The sequence below is a fragment of the Cherax quadricarinatus genome, chromosome 7 (genome assembly GCF_038502225.1).
Source record: "Cherax quadricarinatus isolate ZL_2023a chromosome 7, ASM3850222v1, whole genome shotgun sequence".
NCBI lineage: Eukaryota > Metazoa > Arthropoda > Malacostraca > Decapoda > Parastacidae > Cherax > Cherax quadricarinatus.
In genome coordinates, this window is record NC_091298.1 from 56,288,158 (window position 1) to 56,310,214 (window position 22,057).

Consider the following 22,057-nt stretch of genomic DNA (forward strand, 5'->3'; position numbering starts at 1 on the left):
CACACCGGGGCCGGAGTTCGATCCACGGACGAGTGGAAACATTGGTCGTGTTTCCTTATGTTGTTCCTGTTCACCGCAGTAAGTAGATACCTGGGTGTTATAATCGACTGTTGTGGGTCGCATCCTGGGGATTAGATTAACCTAAGTTTCCAGAAATGATCTACATAACCAGAGGCTTTCTATATAGTATGTCAAGACCAGGTCAAGGACTGGGCCATGGGGCCGTTGACCCCCCCAGAACACCTTCCAGGTAGACAATGGAAATAAATCACTGACTTTTCTGGGAGAGGTTGTCCTAGGTAATCTACACTGTGTATGATAATTGTACCTATTTATACTTTCGACTAAATAAACTTTTTACCTGGGTTATTATCCCTCCAGGTTATATTAACGGACAAAATCTTCTTGGCCCGGTGGTCTGGTGGCTAAAGCTCCCGCTTCACACACGGAGGGCCCGGGTTCGATTCCCGGCGGGTGGAAATTCCGACACGTTTCCATACACCTATTGTCCTGTTCACCTAGCAGCAAATAGGTACCTGAGTGTTAGTCGACTGGTGTGGGTCGCATCCTGGGGGACAAGATTAAGGACCCCAATGGAAATAAGTTAGACAGTCCTCGATGACGCACTGACTTTCTTGGGTTATCCTGGGTGGCTAACCCTCCGGGGTTAAAAATCCGAACAAAATCTTATCTTATCTTATCTTATCTTATCTTGGCCGGTGACCGGGATGAAGGACTCGTTACGGCGCTGGTCGTGGTGGACCTATAATCCCCCAACACTGTCATAACCCAGGGTAGGATTTTTATGGACATTGCATTTTTACACCAGATTTAAGGTAAGTTACTGAAATTATAGTATTCTGTTAAACAGTTTGAAGGTTTGTTATGCTTCCTTTGTGAAGTGGGATAATATCAGGTAGTTATGATGTGTAAAAACGTATAAAATAGAATTTATATTAATTTCTTCCCTAATACGACAAAATTTCTAGCTTTATTTAGGTAATCCACAAATGATTTTACTGACAGTAGTATGAATTTCTACAGTGCTTCTGAACGTACATAGATGTTGTAGACATATACTGATGATAGCTTACGTAGATTTAATCTATAAACAACAATATCAAGTATAACTCCTTTCCATTGGGGGTTTTTATTGCTTAAATCTGGTTCTGCTACATAATAAAATACAAGACAGGTTTCATTTAGGCTTTACATACAAAACAGTTTTTTTTTTATAATCGTTTCAATGCATACAAATTTTACGGACACAATACATTGTGAACTTTGAACCAACTATAACACCCAGATCTGGGCTGTTACTAATTTCCTTAAATTACTTAACAGTAAGTAGGTACCTGGATTGATGAGCAAGACATATGTGAATCAGTTGGGTATCTTTAGTATGTAATTAAGTTGTAAGTTTATTTGGGCACCGGAGCTGTGTCTCGACCCCTGCAACCACAATTAGGCGAGTACAAGAACACATAGGTACAATTATCATACATAGTGTAAATTACCTAGCATAACCCAAAAAAGTCCAGGCAAAGTGTCCTTTGCGGTCTTTATTGTTGAAACGTTTTGCTTATGAAGTGAGCTTAGTAAGTAAATTTTTATTCAGGTACAGATACAAATAAATACAGTTAACATAGATTATCATACATAGCAACATATTTAGATTACCTAGGATAACCCAAAAAAGTCAGATAAAATGAATTATTTCCAAAATACAGAGAATGAATTGAAGGCCGCAGAAATGATGAATGTGAACAAAGCGCAGTGACTTACCTGCAGTTTACCTGGAGAGGGTTTGGGGGGTCAACGCCCCCACGCCCGGTCTGAGACCAGGCCTCATGGCAGATCAGGGTCTGATCAAGCAGGCTGTTACTGCTGGCCACAAACAAGCTGACATATGAACCACAGCCTGGTTGGTCAGGTACTGACTTTAGGTGCCTGTCCAGTGCCTTCTTGAAGACAGCCAGGGGTCTATTGGTAATCCCCCTTATGTATGCTGGGCGGCAACTGAATATTCTTGGGCCCCGGACACTTATTGTGTTCTCTCAGTGTACTCGTGGCGCCCCTGTTTTTCATCGGGGAAATGTTGCATCTCCTAAGCTTACCATATCATTAAGTGAGGAAATTGAACTACAATTCTTGGACTTGCTACATGATTTGTTAACCTTAACTTCCTGCACATATTACATGATTATCAGTAGTTGAACTACAGTTTCTAGACTGACTGCAGTGCAGGCTTTGCTGGGGAAGTTGAAGTACAGTTTTTGGACTTTCTGCATACCTTGATGAGAGAGTTTAAATACAGTTCCTTGACCTGCCATGTAATAAGCTGATGTAGTTGAGCTACAGCTCTAAGACCTACCACATGACTGGGTGAGGAAATCGAATTTCAATCTTCAGACTTACCACATTGGTAGTTAAGGAAGTTAAGCTTCAGTTCCTGGAAATACAATAGCCTGATTGATCAGATCAGCAACCAGGTTTGGGATAGGCCTTGAGGGCAGTGACCTTCCGAGGCAGCTATAGGTAACCTACATGTAAGCCTAACTGAGAAAAATTAGCCTGCAGTTCCTAGACCCATTTATAAACATTTGAGTTAAAATACAAATTTCTTCTAGCTATACACTGTAATTACTTAACTAAATTACTTAACCAAATAAAGAATTAAAATAAACCAGGGTATCTAGAAACATGGTCTACTTCAAGATAAGTTTTATTTAGGTTAAGGTCAGGAAGGTGACACAGAGGTGAGGAAGATGCCACTGGAGATCAGAATGTAACACCAGATGTTAGAAGGCCACTTCAGAGGTCAGATAAGGTAATAGACCTTCCCCACCAGCTGACAGTGTAAACAAGAAGTTATATGCACGTATACCTGTAACACTTCGATTAACTAAGTCCCCTCATTATTGTACTGTATTTCACGGAGTGCTAAGCCTACCTCGAGATGAGCTTTGCACAAAGAAAGAGATTAACTATCAACAGTTTGTAAGTGTTGCATGCCAGAAAACACCTTTGATTGAATAAATAGAGGAAGTGTTCAGTGATGCTGATGCAGAACACACAATTGTTGACAGTTTCCGTAAAGGTTCTGTGATTCTAACATGGCACAATGGGCCAGCAGAGCCATGTCCAACTTAAGATATTAGAAAACTAAGGGAAATTATGGTTGATAGTAATGGTCAGTTGTTACAAGAGTTTATTGATGCATTCTCTCCAGACTTCAAGGTGACAGAAGGGTCTGTAAAACCTACAGGTGCCTGCCTAGGTGAAGATACACCACCCCATATTGAAGAGGAGATTCACCATCCTCCAGTTGAAGAGGATATTCAAGGAGAAGACAATGACCACTTTCTCATCTTCATTATTCCTGCTATGTTGCTCCTGGCTGCCATTATTGCATGTTGCCTGTACCATTGACAGTGCTATGGAAAAATGACAATGGCAGATGATCGTACTTTTGTCAGTAAGGGCATTCCCATTATCCTCACAGAGGAACTGGAAGACAGACTTAATCCAGCCAAGAGTCCAGTTATAATGAAGGATGAGAAGCTGCTGCTACCTCCTCCAGAATACCAGCGAGGGTCATCTCCAGCTGCCTCTTCAACACCTCCCACCTCTGACCGTTGCCATCTACAATCTGGTGATGTAGCAGATGATGCTCCTTTCTACCAGCCTCCCCCACCCTTCACTGCTACAAATGGGGCCTCTCTCCACCCTCATCCCAACATTCTGCCCACGTACAGGAAGCCACCAACATATGTGCCTCCCTAAAACTAGTTTAGTTATGTCAGATTATGCCTAGTGGGTGAGAAAACAACCAATGACAGGATGGATAATGAGAACCTTCAAAACTAGGGAGGCCAAGCCCATGATGACACTCTTCAGGTCACTTGTTCTATCTAGGCTGGAATATTGCTGCACACTAACAGCACCTTTCAAGGCAGGTGAAATTGCCGACCTAGAAAATGTACAGAGAACTTTCACGGCGCGCATAACGGAGATAAAACACCTCAATTATTGGGAGCGCTTGAGGTTCCTAAACCTGTATTCCCTGGAACGCAGGAGGGAGAGATACATGATTATATACACCTGGAAAATCCTAGAGGGACTAGTACCGAACTTGCACACGAAAATCACCCACTACGAAAGCAAAAGACTTGGCAGACGATGCACCATCCCCCCAATGAAAAGCAGGGGTGTCACTAGCACGTTAAGAGACCATACAATAAGTGTCAGGGGCCCGAGACTGTTCAACTGCCTCCCAGCACACATAAGGGGGATTACCAACAGACCCCTGGCAGTCTTCAAGCTGGCACTGGACAAGCACCTAAAGTCAGTTCCGGATCAGCCGGGCTGTGGCTCGTATGTTGGTTTGCGTGCAGCCAGCAGCAACAGCCTGGTTGATCAGGCTCTGATCCACCAGGAGGCCTGGTCTCAGACCGGGCCGCGGGGGCGTTGACCCCCGGAACTCTCTCCAGGTAAACTCCAGGTATATAGTGATTTGCCAAGGTTCTTAAGAGAGAGAAGTACCTCTGGTGGAACAGGTGGGTGGGGGAAGATAGTATAGGGAAATTTTCTGATGTCGTATGTTATCAACTATTTTTAAATTTTATTGATTATTAAGTTATAAAAAATTACATATTTAAAGGCTCATGTTAGAAGTGCATCTTATTAGTACTATATAACTTATTAGGAGACTTTTTATGAGGGAGAGTTTCCTTATACTAATTCTTCCTTGTCTTCAAGCTTTTCTAGAATGACAAGTTTAAAGTCTGAATAAGGTTAATTTTATCTTATAAATATTTAATTGCATAAAGTTGATTTTATCATATAAATATTTAATTGCATAAAGTTGATTTTATCATATAAATATTTTTATTCAAAGGTAACCATTGTCACTAAAAAATAAAACTGCTTTTAAATGCTAATTTGATGAATGCTTATTAAAATTGAGCATTAACCTTAGTACCAAAGAAGGGTAATATTTTACTTGGCACAAATGTTTTTTTATGTTTTTTATATAGTACAGTGGACCCTCGGTTATTGGCTGTTCCGCTTATCGGCCAGTTTTTCGGCTTCTGGTTATCGGCCGTATTGGATGCGTCCACCGCCAGCCGCTCATGCGTTCCTGAATCAGTATGGCTGTGTCTGGGCGAGTGAGGAAGCTTCCGCTCATTCATCCAAACATTTCGCTATAATCCATTGTTTTTGGTGGTTATTAAGTGCAACTGCGAAATAGTAACCATGGTCCCAAAGAAAGTTCCTAGTAAAGTTCCTTTGGTAAAGAAAGTGAGAAACAATAAATTCAAGGCAGACAGGCAAGGAGTGTAGCAGGCATGCAGGGAGTGTAGCAAGCAGGCAGTGAGTGTAGCAGGCAGGCAGTGAGTGTAGCAGGCAGGCAGTGAGTGTAGCAGGCAGGCAGTGAGTGTAGCAGGCAGGCAGTGAGTGCAGCATGCTACACTCACTGCCTACCTGCTACACTCCCTGCATGCCTGCTATACTTCCTGCTTTCCGGAAAACAGGAAGTGTAGCAGGCATGCAGGGAGTGTATCAATGTTTATATGCAATGTATGTTTAACAATAATCACTCTTGGGCACATCAAATGTCTTATTTTAGGTTAATATAGACATTTTCATTAGTCCATATATGATATTTTCTTCAAAATTATGTAAGAAATACATAACATTACGTTTTTTCTGATTCAGCATTAGAGAAAACTGTGAATCTGGCGTCTCGCCCAGTAACCGTGCATCATATGCGTTTGTTTACAATTCTCAGCATGAATTATTCATTACTTCTCCCTTTGTTTATCATGGCATCTAAAGGTAGTTGTTAGAAACAATTAAACTCAGTGAACATGGTGACAATATGGCTGTGTAGTTTACTTACATCTACCGCTGCCTGCACTGACTTCCTACAAATACACCTACCATCCGACTTACGACCGAGTTCGGTTCCGAGAAACCGGTCATAAGTCGAAATGGTCGTAAGTCGAACTTTACTACTGAATATCAACAAAACATTTTTGTAATGACTTTATTTTATTGTTTTATTTTGGTATTTCAAGTTTTACTTCACTTTTTATGCTGTTAGTACTATATTTTATACTGTAAGGTTTAGGATATACACTGTGTACAACACAAATAGTTGTTTATTTCCCAGAAATTTGGCATAAAAAACACAGTCGTAAGTCGAGTGGTCGTAAGTTGAGCAGGTTCTAAGTCGGATGGTAGGTGTAAATACTACTCACCTCTCGCCCTACATTAAGACTACAAATATTTTAAGATAAGTAATGAATGTACTCATTGTTTTCTCTATGTAAAACTATCCATAGTTAATCTTTAAAAAATGTATTTTTTGCTAATATTTTTGAATGTCTGAAATGGATTAATTGGATTTACATTAATTCTTATGGGAAATGTTATTTCGGTTTTAGGCCGACCTTCTGGAACGGATTACGACCAATAACCGAGGGTCCACTGTACAATATATTTGTGTCATTTGTTAATACCTGTACATAGCTACACCATATATTTTTTTCCTTTTGATCACCGAAGTGTTGGGATAATTCAAAACAAACCTTTAGATCATCTGTCACCAGCAGCACCTATATTTTTGAAAGCTTAATCATAAATAGAAACAGTCGTAGATATTGCAAATTACTGGAATTGTTTCAAAACCTTCATATTTTTTTTATTACGTATATTCAGGAACATATGCTATCAAAACATTAATAACTTCACTTGATTTTCTAAAATGCATGACACACCAAAAGTTTCTTGATGAGAGATCTAGTCATCTCTCATAGAGTCCTCTACTTGCTTACTAGTATCCATCTAACAGCTAGACATGAATGGCATGACATGAATGGCTGATTGAAAGGATTATTTTTCAGTGCATTAGTCGAGAAATTTGACTACAGGTTATGTGTATCGCTTTAATGATATGTTGGACTGATGATAGTAGTACATGAATGATGATTCAACATTTCTTCCAAATGTTCAATCTGATGAAGACTTCCTGTACATTTTTATGTAATTTACAATATAATGAAAGATTTATATTTGTTAAGGCATTTAATTAGAAGCTGTGGCTACTTTATACCCTAGGTATGTATGTGCATAGGTAAGGTCATTTAAGATCTTTTCTAGTAACACTAGGATGATACTTTGAGAATGTGTGTGTAAGGTATGGCTAATTTTTTTCAGAAGTGAAGCTTTTAGTTTAAGCAAATTTCCTATTTTTGATGGTAAATTATGATGTTTATTGAACGAATTGACTTTAGATGATCACCCAGTTGAAATAAAAGCAAGTGATATTTATCCTTACTGTATACCTCATTGAAGAGGAAGATGCAGTTGGTAGTATCACAGGGTTTCTTGCATAAGGCCAATGTTAATCTTCTATTTCTGGTTATGGTGTAGCTGCTGTACCGTCCTTAAGGTGTCAGTTTGTTCACTGCCCACCTTATGGAGTTGGCCAGCACCTCCAAATACCTCTTGGTAAACTCATTTTATTGTGGCTTTTCATTTCTACATTTTTACTAACAAATACATTTGTAATTAAAATAAATTTGTATCAAGAACAACAGCTAAAGTTTAGGAATTAATTTGCTTAATATATATATATATATATATATATATATATATATATATATATATATATATATATATATATATATATATATATATATATATATATATATATAAATTATATATATATATATATATATATATATATATATAATATATATATATATAATGTGTGTGTGTGTGTGTGTGTGTGTGTGTGTGTGTCTGTGTGTGTGTGTGTGTGTGTGTGTACTCACCTATTTGTGGTTACAGGGGTCGAGTCTTAGCTCCTGGCCCCGTGTGTGTGTGTGTGTGTGTGTGTGTGTGTGTGTGTGTGTGTGATTGTGCGCAATAAGATCACAGTAAACAGGTGATTTCAGAATATGCAAAACAACCACTGTGAAAGAATAGAGAAATTCCAGGCGCTTTCATGACTACTCACATTATCGCAAATTTTACAAGGAATCTTATAGACACATCCGTCAGCATTTTGGGGGGAATTCTTAATTAAAAGGTTTTTTTTACTGTATTTTTAAGTTGTATATAAAAATCTTGATACAGTAAAAAAAAATTTTGATAAAGAATTCCCCCCAAAATGCTGACGGATGTGTCTATAAGATTCCTTGTAAAATTTGCGATAAAGTTTATTACGGTCAAACTGGTAAAAATCTCAAACTAAGATTAAAACAACATAAATATAGCATTAGAACTGGACAAGATTTCAATGCTCTATTTATTCATGTGAGAGATTTTAACCATCCAATTGATTTTCAAAAAGTTGAGAAAGTTGTATCAAGCAAGTCCATGGTCGACAGGAATATAATTGAATCTTGTTTCATAAAAAGCAGGAAAATACAGGTCTCCCTCAACATTCACGTTTTCAACTTTTGCGGGCTTCACACATTCGCGAATTACCAACCGCCAAATTCCCAGCCTCCAAATTCCCAGCCGCCAAATCATATTTAAGTTTCCCGCCACCTGCGAGTCCCTACTACTCTCCCTCCGACCCCCCCAACTGGCAGCCAGCCCTCCCACCAGTGTGGTGAGTGTTTTGTTTGTTCATTATTTGCTATTAAACTACAGTATAAATAATGTAAACCCATTCATGATTGCATATTGGAATGACTATTCAAGCAGGTATTGGATGGTGACATCATGTGTTGACTCTTGAACACAGCAAAGAATCAAACATTTCTGCTACTGCTAATAATAACAATAGTAGTAGTAGTAATAATAATAATAATAATAATAATAATAATAATTATAATAAATGATAGAATTGAAGAAAGAAATTGTACAAAAATACGAAGGAGTGGTTGACACATCGTCAGTGTGGCTTTGTTTATGCTGGAGTGAGCATTAGTCTCCGTGCTCTTCCAAACATTTCACAATAATTCATTGTGTTTGGTGCTTGTAGATTGAGTGTGACTGGAGTGGTAGAGGCAGTGGTTGGGGAAGCGGTTGAGGCATTGGGTGAGGCAGTGGGTGAGGCAGCAGTTGAGGCAGCAGTTGAGGCAGCGGTATTTAATAACATACATGTTATTAATAATAATAATAATAATACATGTTATTAGTAATATGTATTATTATTATTTATTTTTTTTTATTTTATTATCACACCGGCCGATTCCCACCAAGGCAGGGTGGCCCGAAAAAGAAAAACTTTCACCATCATTCACTCCATCACTGTCTTGCCAGAAGGGTGCTTTATACTACAGTTTTTAAACTGCAACATTAACACCCCTCCTTCAGAGTGCAGGCACTGTACTTCCCATCTCCAGGACTCAAGTCCGGCCTGCCGGTTTCCCTGAATCCCTTCATAAATGTTACTTTGCTCACACTCCAACAGCACGTCAAGTATTAAAAACCATTTGTCTCCATTCACTCCTATCAAACACGCTCACGCATGCCTGCTGGAAGTCCAAGCCCCTCGCACACAAAACCTCCTTTACCCCCTCCCTCCAACCCTTCCTAGGCCGACCCCTACCCCGCCTTCCTTCCACTACAGACTGATACACTCTTGAAGTCATTCTGTTTCGCTCCATTCTCTCTACATGTCCGAACCACCTCAACAACCCTTCCTCAGCCCTCTGGACAACAGTTTTGGTAATCCCGCACCTCCTCCTAACTTCCAAACTACGAATTCTCTGCATTATATTCACACCACACATTGCCCTCAGACATGACATCTCCACTGCCTCCAGCCTTCTCCTCGCTGCAACATTCATCACCCACGCTTCACACCCATATAAGAGCGTTGGTAAAACTATACTCTCATACATTCCCCTCTTTGCCTCCAAGGACAAAGTTCTTTGTCTCCACAGACTCCTAAGTGCACCACTCACTCTTTTTCCCTCATCAATTCTATGATTCACCTCATCTTTCATAGACCCATCCGCTGACACGTCCACTCCCAAATATCTGAATACGTTCACCTCCTCCATACTCTCTCCCTCCAATCTGATATTCAATCTTTCATCACCTAATCTTTTTGTTATCCTCATAACCTTACTCTTTCCTGTATTCACCTTTAATTTTCTTCTTTTGCACACCCTACCAAATTCATCCACCAATCTCTGCAACTTCTCTTCAGAATCTCCCAAGAGCACAGTGTCATCAGCAAAGAGCAGCTGTGACAACTCCCACTTTGTGTGTGATTCTTTATCTTTTAACTCCACGCCTCTTGCCAAGACCCTCGCATTTACTTCTCTTACAACCCCATCTATAAATATATTAAACAACCACGGTGACATCACACATCCTTGTCTAAGGCCTACTTTTACTGGGAAAAAATTTCCTTCTTTCCTACATACTCTAACTTGAGCCTCACTATCCTCGTAAAAACTCTTCACTGCTTTCAGTAACCTACCTCCTACACCATACACTTGCAACATCTGCCACATTGCCCCCCTATCCACCCTGTCATACGCCTTTTCCAAATCCATAAATGCCACAAAGACCTCTTTAGCCTTATCTAAATACTGTTCACTTATATGTTTCACTGTAAACACCTGGTCCACACACCCCCTACCTTTCCTAAAGCCTCCTTGTTCATCTGCTATCCTATTCTCCGTCTTACTCTTAATTCTTTCAATTATAACTCTACCATACACTTTACCAGGTACACTCAACAGACTTATCCCCCTATAATTTTTGCACTCTCTTTTATCCCCTTTGCCTTTATACAAAGGAACTATGCATGCTCTCTGCCAATCCCTAGGTACCTTACCCTCTTCCATACATTTATTAAATAATTGCACCAACCACTCCAAAACTATATCCCCACCTGCTTTTAACATTTCTATCTTTATCCCATCAATCCCGGCTGCCTTACCCCCTTTCATTTTACCTACTGCCTCACGAACTTCCCCCACACTCACAACTGGCTCTTCCTCACTCCTACAAGATGTTATTCCTCCTTGCCCTATACACGAAATCACAGCTTCCCTATCTTCATCAACATTTAACAATTCCTCAAAATATTCCTTCCATCTTCCCAATACCTCTAACTCTCCATTTAATAACTCTCCTCTCCTATTTTTAACTGACAAATCCATTTGTTCTCTAGGCTTTCTTAACTTGTTAATCTCACTCCAAAACTTTTTCTTATTTTCAACGAAATTTGTTGATAACATCTCACCCACTCTCTCATTTGCTCTCTTTTTACATTGCTTCACCACTCTCTTAACTTCTCTCTTTTTCTCCATATACTCTTCCCTCCTTGCATCACTTCTACTTTGTAAAAACTTCTCATATGCTAACTTTTTCTCCCTTACTACTCTCTTTACATCATCATTCCACCAATCGCTCCTCTTCCCTCCTGCACCCACTTTCCTGTAACCACAAACTTCTGCTGAACACTCTAACACTACATTTTTAAACCTACCCCATACCTCTTCGACCCCATTGCCTATGCTCTCATTAGCCCATCTATCCTCCAATAGCTGTTTATATCTTACCCTAACTGCCTCCTCTTTTAGTTTATAAACCTTCACCTCTCTCTTCCCTGATGCTTCTATTCTCCTTGTATCCCATCTACCTTTTACTCTCAGTGTAGCTACAACTAGAAAGTGATCTGATATATCTGTGGCCCCTCTATAAACATGTACATCCTGAAGTCTACTCAACAGTCTTTTATCTACCAATACATAATCCAACAAACTACTGTCATTTCGCCCTACATCATATCGTGTATACTTATTTATCCTCTTTTTCTTAAAATATGTATTACCTATAACTAAACCCCTTTCTATACAAAGTTCAATCAAAGGGCTCCCATTATCATTTACACCTGGCACCCCAAACTTACCTACCACACCCTCTCTAAAAGTTTCTCCTACTTTAGCATTCAAGTCCCCTACCACAATTACTCTCTCACTTGGTTCAAAGGCTCCTATACATTCACTTAACATCTCCCAAAATCTCTCTCTCTCCTCTGCATTCCTCTCTTCTCCAGGTGCATACACGCTTATTATGACCCACTTCTCGCATCCAACCTTTACTTTAATCCACATAATTCTTGAATTTACACATTCATATTCTCTTTTCTCCTTCCATAACTGATCATTTAACATTACTGCTACCCCTTCCTTTGCTCTAACTCTCTCAGATACTCCAGATTTAATCCCATTTATTTCCCCCCACTGAAACTCTCCTACCCCCTTCAGCTTTGTTTCGCTTAGGGCCAGGACATCCAACTTCTTTTCATTCATAACATCAGCAATCATCTGTTTCTTGTCATCTGCACTACATCCACGCACATTTAAGCAACCCAGTTTTATAAAGTTTTTCTTCTTCTCTTTTTTTAGTAATTGTATACAGGAGAAGGGGTTACTAGCCCATTGCTCCCGGCATTTTAGTCGCCTCATACGACACGCATGGCTTACGGAGGAAAGATTCTTTTCCACTTCCCCATGGACAATAGAAGAAATAAAAAAGAACAAGAGCTATTTAGAAAAAGGAGAAAAACCTAGATGTATGTATATATATATATGCATGTGCGTGTCTGTGAAGTGTGACCAAAGTGTAAGTAGGAGTAGCAAGATATCCCTGTTATCTTAGCGTGTTTATGAGACAGAAAAAGAAACCACTGCCTCAACTGCTGCCTCTACCATTGCCTCAACCACTGCCTCTACCAGTGCCTCAACCGCTGCCTCACCCACTGCCTCGACCACTGCCTCGACCACTGCCTCAAACACTGCCTCAACCATTGTTTCACCCACTGCCTCACCCACTGCCTCATGCACTGCCTCTACCATTGCCTCAACCACTGCCTCTACAAATAAATAACAAAAAGGCACAATACCGTGACTGGAACGATACACAAATAACCCGCACATAAAAGAGAGAAGCTTACGACGACGTTTCGGTCCGACTTGGACCATTGACAAAGTCACACTAACAGAGGTGGAGCAGGATGGCTATATATAGGCAGGAAGAGGTGGAGGTAGTAGTAGTAGTACAAGAATTGTATATAATACCGACAAGATGAAATTAAGACACATGCACAACACCCGGGCATCCCCATCGTAGACGTTTCGCCATCCAGCCAGCCACTGGATGACGAAACGTCCACAACAAAGACAACCAGACGCCGCACATGTGTCTTAATTTCATCAGTAGTTGTAGTAGTAGTAGAAGAAGAAGAGGTAGTAGTAGTGGTAGTGGTAGAAGTGGGAAATAAGGAAGACGAGCCAGTCAAAAACAAAGGAAGGGGAGCACTGCAAGAGAGCTAGATGCCCACAGAGGGAGAGCAAGCGCGCAGAGGTGCGTGAAAGGGGAAGTGGTGAAATAAAATAAATGAAGAAGGAACAGAAACACGAGACAGGAGAGAGAAAGACAACCCAGAGGAGAAAACGAAAGAGGAAAGGGGAAGAGGAAGAAGAAAAAGAAAGAAAAAATGAGGATTCAGGTTAAGTCACGGGTGTTCTGAAGTTTGGAGCATTTTACAATGTAGTGGGAGAGGAAGGCATCTACAGAGACGAAGCCAGGGCTAAGGTTCATACAAGGAAAGTTGTGTATTAGAGAGGATTCAACTAGATGGCGACTGTTCGAGTTGGAAGTAGGGAAGACAGTTTTAGCAGAAGACCAGTCAATAGGATGGCTATGATCTCTGACGTGACAGAAAAGAGCACTGTTAGTGTCAGCAAGCCTAACACTATTTTTGTGCTCCCTAAGTCTGTCAGAAAGAGATCGACCAGTTTCTCCGAAGTATTGAAGAGGACAGGAGGAGCAAGAAATAGAGTAGACACCAGGAACATCTGTAGAGGGAGGAGAGGTATGAACGAGATTAGTGCGAAGAGTGTTAGTCTGGCGGAAGGTAAGTTTGATGTCTAAGGGACGGAGAGAATTGTTGAGATTAGAAAGACCGGAAATGTAGGGAAGGCAGAGGATAGAAGAGTTCCCATGAGTAGAGAGTTTGGGAGAGAAGAAATTGCGTTTAGCACGTGAGAGGGCAGATGTAGACAGCCTGTACTGTCTGCACAGACAGCCCATGCTGTCTGCCAGCTTAGTTCATATTTCGCGCCACTCAAGTGCTGCCATCTATAGGCCTTGCCACTTCAGTATGCCCAGACTTGCCTTGCCCTCACTCACACAGCGGCTTGGCATCAAGACACAAGTACTCCCAGCTCTCTCTCATGGGCGTGGCCCTGCCCGGGCCATGGGCACAAACACACAAGTCTGTGTAACCCACAACGACTTAACAATAAACAAAGAAGCCTCCGAAGACGTATATCATTTAACCACCCGCTACCAGAATACCAAATAAGCCCGTTATAAATGGTGACAGCGGTGCTCGCAGCAGTTGTGTTTGCCTGGAGAGAGGGAGGAAGAGGTATGAAGTCATCTTCACTTCATCACCCTACACAAGAAGCATCCGTCTCTCAACGAGTTATCCTGATGTCGTGTCTGCACGTTTGAGCATCCAGACACAGGTACTAGCAGGATCCAGCCGAAATTTGCCGAAATTCTCCGAGAATTGTAAGTGGCGTCCCAGTGACCCCACGCTGTTTCTCAAGTCACGTGTTCAGCGTCACTTGTATGTTGCTGTTGTTGTTCAGCTCAGCACAGCTGTTTCAGCAAGCCAGAGGTGAGTTTTGTGGTGATTTCTGCGTCCAGTGTGAGCTTCTCCACGTGTTTGTGGGTGGAGGAGGAGGAGGAATGGCCAGATGCCCGCCCTGCCATACACTCACGCACGCTCCTCGCCACCACACTACCATACACTCACCACTGCCCACTCCCTCTGCTGTGTTTTCTGCTGTTTTTCGTATGAATTCATTGCCAGTGCTGTGTATCCGAGTGCCCGAGGCCACTCGAAGCTACGTGGATCACGACGTCACGTGGGTGTGGGCAATGTCACGTAGACCTACAAAGCCACGTGAGTTACCAGATGTCCCAGGCCTCATGCTGTGGTCTGCTGCCCGCATCACATCGACGCCACCCACGATGCTGCCCGACTTCATGACGTCACGATGTCTGCTGACGTCACCTCACGATGTCTGCCTGACGTCACCTCGAGATGTCTGTTGACGTCACTGCTGCTGACGTCACCTTGTGACATCACACCTGACATCACATGATGTCACATCGAGTGTTCTAGTAATTATTTCAGTATTGTCGAGAAGATTGAGAGAAGATATATGTCGTGTGTTAATTAATTCCTCTCAGTCAGTGTTCTCACATTTTAGTATGTCTTAGTCAGTTTTATGCGCAGAAAAGCATCATTTGCTAGTTAAGCCATGTTGTACCGTATGTACAGCGGTGTGTTTGTAAGTTTTCCGTGTGTCCAGTGAGGTCTGTGGTCAGACCCTTGAGTTGCACCACTGTGCTAAGTCACCCGCGTGACCAGTGTTTGACAGCTGATTTCTCAGCCCTGAGCGTATGAGCCCCCTTGTACAGAAAGCTTTTATGCTCGTCGCTCGTGGTGTTCTGCAGAATCGTACCTGCTACGATTCCCATCGAGATTTGTTTCACTTCACCTCCAGACCGTCAGAGTGCAGTTATATGTAGAGAAACAAGTCTGGGGATGCTTAGGCTAACCTCTGCTATAACTCCAACTGTCGAGAGATGATACTCGTCAAGCCGCAGCCAGCCCTGTCGGCAGGCGCTGTGTCAGCCTCGTGTCACAAGCTTCAGTGAGCAGCCTGCACAAAGAAGATGTCACTTTGACTTCTAGCTCTCTCACTGCAGTCTGGTGTATGATGTTACGACTCCCAGATGTTTCGCCCAATCGTCTCTGCCACGACTCGCTCCACAACTCGCTCCACGCTCGCCGGCAGTGACAGCCCAGCGACAGTACCAGTCGAGAAGTGTCCTCCTGAGTCGCTTGCCAGAAGTCCTGCCCAGTTGCCGAGTTTTGTCGACGCCTCACTCGAGGGCACCAGCATGTCGTGCCCCAGGTTGAGTGAAAACCTGCAGCGACTCCTACGATGTCTGCTTCACCGTTCCAGAGGAGACCGTACCCTGTTACGTCACAGCTCAGCCGCAGCGATGTCTCCCGTGTTGCAGTATCTGTCCAGACGCAGGAAGTCGTGCAGTGATGCCCATCGACGCTCATTGCCTTTGACCACGATGTTTAGCACACCCCACATGTTTTTTTCTTCCCTCCCTGTAGGAAGTTTTTTTCCATGTCCATATGTATATATATGTTTTTATTTTGTGTTCTGTGCCCTGTTCCTACGAGAGAGAGACCGAGTTTCTTTTACTACCAGTATTGTCGCGTCGGGACGACGCGCGATAGGTGGCCGAGCGTATGTAGACAGCCTGTACTGTCTGCACAGACAGCCCATGCTGTCTGCCAGCTTAGTTCATATTTCGCGCCACTCAAGTGCTGCCATCTATAGGCCTTGCCACTTCAGTATGCCCAGACTTGCCTCGCCCTCACTCACACAGCGGCCTGGCATCAAGACACAAGTACTCCCAGCTCTCTCTCGTGGGCATGGCCCTGCCCGGGCCATGGGCACAAACACACAAGTCTGTGTAACCCACAACGACTTAACAATAAACAAAGAAGCCTCCGAAGACGTATATCATTTAACCACCCGCTACCAGAATACCAAATAAGCCCGTTATACAGAGTCTATGAAATGGGAAGGGTAGCCAAGACGGGAGAACGAATTATGAAGAGTGGAAATTTCTGCTGGAAGGAACTGAGGATCACAGATGCGGAGGGCATGGAGAAAGAGGGAGATAAGAACACTTTTCTTGACAGGGGAAGCATGATAGGAAAAGTAGTGAATGTACATGCCACTGTGCATAGGTTTACGGTAAACGGAAAAGGAAAAACCTGTATCTGAGCGGTGGACATGGACATCAAGGAAAGGAAGCAAGGAATTAGATTCCCATTCAGCCTTAAACTAATGGAAGGGGCAAGATTATTAAGAGCTTCAAGAAAAGATTGGAAGAAACTGGAGTCATGAGGCCACAGAGCCACTACTACCTCCACCTCTTCCTGCCTATATATAGCCGTCCTGCTCCACCTGGTCTGGTGGCCTGGTGGCTAAAGCTCCCGCTTCACACACGGAGGGCCCGGGTTCGATTCCCGGCGGGTAGAAACATTTCGACACGTTTTCCTTACACCTGTTGTCCTGTTCACCTAGCAGCGAATAGGTACCTGGGTGTTAGTCGACTGGTGTGGGTCGCATCCTGGGGGACAAGATTAAGGACCCCAATGGAAATAAGTTAGACAGTCCTCGATGACGCACTGACTTTCTTGGGTTATCCTGGGTGGCTAACCCTCCGGGGTTAAAAATCCGAACGAAATCTTATCTTATCTTATCTTATCTTACCTCTGTTAGTGTGACTTTGTCAATGGTCCAAGTCGGACCGAAACTGCCTCTACCATTGCCTCTACCATTGCCTCAACCACTGCCTCACCCACTGCCTCAAGCACTGCCTCTACCATTGCCTCAACCACTGCCTCACCCAATGCCTCAACTGCTTCCCCAACCGCTGCCTCTACCACTCCAGTCGCACTCAATCTACAAGCACCAAACACAATGAATTATTGTGAAATGTTTAGAAGAGCACGGAGACTAATGCTCACTCCAGCATAAACAAAGCCACACTGACGATGTGCCAACCACTCCTTCGTATTTTTGTACAATTTCCTTCTTCAATTCTATCATATTTATTATTATTATAATTTATTATTATTATTATTATTATTATTACTACTACTACTATTGTTATTATTAGCAGTACCAGAAATGTTTGATCCTTTGCTGTGTTCAAGAGTCAACACATGATGTCACCGTCCAATACCTGTCCAAATAATCATGAATGGGTTTACATTATTTATACTGTAGTTTAATAGTAAATAATTGTGGCATGCAAAGAGTACGTAACCTTTATTCGGCGCATGTACACACCCTCATTTACAGGCTATCTCCCCCAACCAGCGAACCAGGTTGCTAAGAGTTGATGATGGGGCCCCGTCGTTCAACTAGTGACCAGGTTCTAGCCAATAAGAAGATGGTTTTGGCAATCGCAGAGGTTATGTGGGTACCGCTCTCCTGTCTGCCCTTGTCATTCCCATTCTAGAGCTGGTTGAAGCACGGTCTGCTATCTTGTGGCTTCTATTTCTGCTTTGCTTACCGTGGAGTGCACTATACTTATCACTGTACATAGTGTACATATTGCTGTTATAAATTGGTGAAGGATAATATAAGTCTAAACTTTTTCTACTGTGTTTATTTGCTCCCATTACACCCGGGGTAACAGGCCATTTGGAATCCTGGGTTGTAATAATAATGAACAAACAAAACACTCACCACACTGGTAGGAGGGCTGGCTGCCAGTTGGGGGAATTGGAGGGAGAGTAGTAGGGACTCGCAGTGGTCGAGGAAGTGGAGGCAGTGGTATTTAACCCTTTGACTGTCGTGGCCGTATATATACGTCTTACGAGGTACCGTGTTTGACGTATATATACTCATAAATTCTAGCGGCTTCAAATCAAGCAGGAGAAAGCTGGTAGGCCCACACGTGAGAGAATGGGTCTGTGTGGTCAGTGTGCACCATATAAAAAAAATCCTGGAACACGCAGTGCATAATGAGAAAAAAAAACTCCGACCGTTTTTTTTTAATTAAAATGCCGACTTTGTGGTCTATTTTCGTATAGTATTTATGGTTGTATTCTCGTTTTCTTAGTCTCATTTGATAGAATGGAAAACATATTATAGACATAGAGGTGATATTGATTGATTTTCCTAAAAAAGAACCTAGAAATGAAGCTCAAAGTAGGGGAAATGTTTGATTTTTGCCAATGTTCAAAAGTAAACAAATGATGCCATTGTCCAATAAATGTCCAACTAGCCATTCTAATATGCAGACATGAATGGGTTGATGTTATTTATACAATTGTTACAGTATTGCAGTAGTCTGCATAATAGTAAGTCTTCTATTTTTTGTTTGAAAAAAATTCAAAATAGAAAGCAAGAGTAATATCAGAGGGGCCTGGAGACATGACTGATGAACAAAGAAAATGTTATTTTAGAGCCAGGAATGTCTGCATTGTTCATTTTGGACCTTATTTTGAAATTGTCATATTTTTTAGTTTTCGTGAAATTGGCCAAATTGCAAATTTCTGACCACATTATTAGGTAGTTGAAATCGGTAAATGGGCAGTTTCTTGTACTCAATCGATAGAAAAAATGGAGTTCTAAAGAAATAGCTATGAGTTTTGGCGACTGGAACAATGGAATTAGCCGAAAATAGGGCTCAAAGTGGGCGAAATCGCCGATTTGTAAACAGTGCCGAGGTCGCTAACTTTGCGAGAGCATAATTCCGTCAGTTTTCCATCAAATTTCGTTTTTTTGGTGTCATTACAATTGGGAAAAGATTCTCTATCATTTCATAAGAAAAAATTATTTTTTTTATTTTTTTAAATTTTGCGACACCAGGAGACACCTCAGGATTGGGGGTTGTGACAGTCAAAGGGTTAATAACATATCTGTTATTAAACCATAACATGTATGTATTTAGTACAATTTACGACGTTTTCATGTATTTTATGACTGTTCATGGTTCAACAAGTTAAGGAAGAAGTATTGTATTATATTTCCATACAATATATTGGGCACCAAACATTCGCGTTTTTTCAACATTCGTGAGGCTCTTGATCCCTTAACCCTCGCGAATGTTGAGGGAGACCTGTAATATATTTCCTTTGGTTTATATAAATTAGATCCATTTATAATTAATAGAATTTGGGAAGAATTTAATAATACATTGGACAAATAATAAATTTTAAAATTCTTAATTCTTGGGTAGAATAGTTTGTTAGTGGGTTGTGTGAAAGACCTGTCCAGTTGGGCCAGAGGGCCTGCTGCAGTGTTCCCTTTCATATGAGTCACGCATCAGGTGTTGCTTTGTTGTGTGATGTGATAGTAAGGTGTGGGCTAGACCCTTTATATACCTTCCTTTGATGCATTACCTTCATTGTTCCTTGATAATGTGAGTAGTCATGAAAGCACTTGGAATTTCTCTATTCTTTCACAGTGGTTGTTTTGCATATACACCTACCATCCGACTTACGACCGAGTTCGGTTCCGAGAAACCGGTCGTAAGTCGAACTTTACTACTGAATATCAACAAAACATTTTTGTAATGACTTTATTTTATTGTTTTATTTTGGTATTTCATGTTTTACTTTACTTTTTATGCTGTTAGTACTGTATTTTATACTGTAAGGTTTAGGATAAACACTGTGTACAACACAAATAGTTGTTTATTTCCCAGAAATTTGGCATAAAAAACACAGTCGTAAGTCGAGTGGTCGTAAGTCAAGCAGGTCGTAAGTCGGATGGTAGGTGTATATAGTACAGTCATTAGCTACCTTAAAATATTTGTAGTCTTGATATTGGGTGAGAGGTGAATTTTATTTGTATGAAGTCAGTTTGGGAAGTATGGGTAGCCAGGAAAGGTAGCCCTCACCACCCCACCCACCCACACATAATGTAAACAGACCAGATGAACGTGTCTGGTTTTCGTCACTTTACATTGTGTACAAGTTGTCTCCATGTTGATACAGTAGAATAAATAAAGAGCACTCCCATTCCCATGTAACACCATTTTTAGAAGAAATGACACCCTGAGTGAGGGCATATGAAAGGAATAATTTTCTAGTTACCCCCAGTAATATTATAGTGACAGATTTTCTCTGATGTTGGACTACAAGTTGCCTGGCTACTACAAGTCCTACAAGTTGCCTGGCTACCACAAGTCCTACAAGTCACCTGGCTACCACAAGTCCTACAAGTTGCCTGGCTACCACATCTCATATTTGTTAATTTATTCTACTGTGGAGTGTATTTAGATGGATTAAGCAAAATGTCTATATTAACGTTTTATACGATATTCAATGCTCCTTAGAGTGATTATTATTGTGTTGTTATTATCATTATCATTATTAATATAGCATCTTCAAGACTAATAAGACACTCATAGTGATTTTAATGTGTACCTGCATGCCAGCACAGCGTGTAAGTTTACTTAGGTACAGTACGTATAATTATCAGTTATAATAATAATGTAGGTATGTAGTCTGCCTGGGCTACATGCCTACTCCTACCTACATAGCTACACGATATTTAATGTGGCCCAGAGCCATATTATTACCATCGACATACCATGTTCACCGAGTTTAATCGTTTCTAACAACTACCTTTAGATGCCATCATAAACAAAGGGAGAAGTAATGAATAATTCATGCTGAGAATTGTAAACAAAAGTGTTATGTATTAAGGGGAGTGATGTAATGTTTTCCCTCCACCCAGCTACCACACCTCCATAGTATATAAACAAAATGTTTTTATATGTTATGTAATGTGTTATATAATTTTTAAGAAAATATAATAGATGGATTAATGAAAATTTTTATATTAATTCATAAAATAAGACATTTAATGTGCCCAAGAGTGATTATTATTAGTATTACGTAATGTTTTCCCTCCACCCGGCAACCACACCTCCATAGCATATAAACAGTATATTTATATGCTATGTAACATGTTTCTTGTAGAATTTTGAAGAAAATATCATAGATGGATTAATGAAAATGTCTATATTGACGTAAAATTAGACATTTAATGTGCCCAAGAGTGATTATTATTACATAATAGAGATGTGCTGATGGAGAATGTAAACAAACCGGGTGGCCCGTGCCGTATTTGAAAGACAACTTGCTGTATAGAAAGTTTTGGTCGTAATTTGAGATCGCCGTATTAGTGGAATGCCAAAAAGTGGGGCCCTACTGTATTACCCAGTAGTTTCAGTTATGCTTGTTAATAATTACTTTTCCATTTCATTGTTAAATCTTCAGAGCATACACCCTGATGTTTGCTTTATTTTATATTTCTCACCTCTTTACATTAACAGATCTGCTTCTTTTCCTCTTCTCTCTCATGAATTAATAATACAAAACTTCAAGTTTACTCTCAAAATTGATTATGGCTTGTTTTTCTATTACTAA

At 41.1% G+C, this 22,057-nt stretch overlaps 1 long non-coding RNA gene across 1 annotated transcript in view; it reads left to right on the forward strand.

The window, feature by feature from the left end:
• The first annotated feature begins 408 nt into the window (after positions 1–408).
• LOC138852362 (uncharacterized) overlaps positions 409–22,057 on the forward strand; it is a 37,137-nt gene continuing 15,488 nt past the window's right edge. Inside the window, exon 1 of the long non-coding RNA XR_011391692.1 lies at positions 409–836. This is a non-coding gene — a long non-coding RNA (uncharacterized lncRNA). The remainder of the gene's footprint in view (positions 837–22,057) is intronic.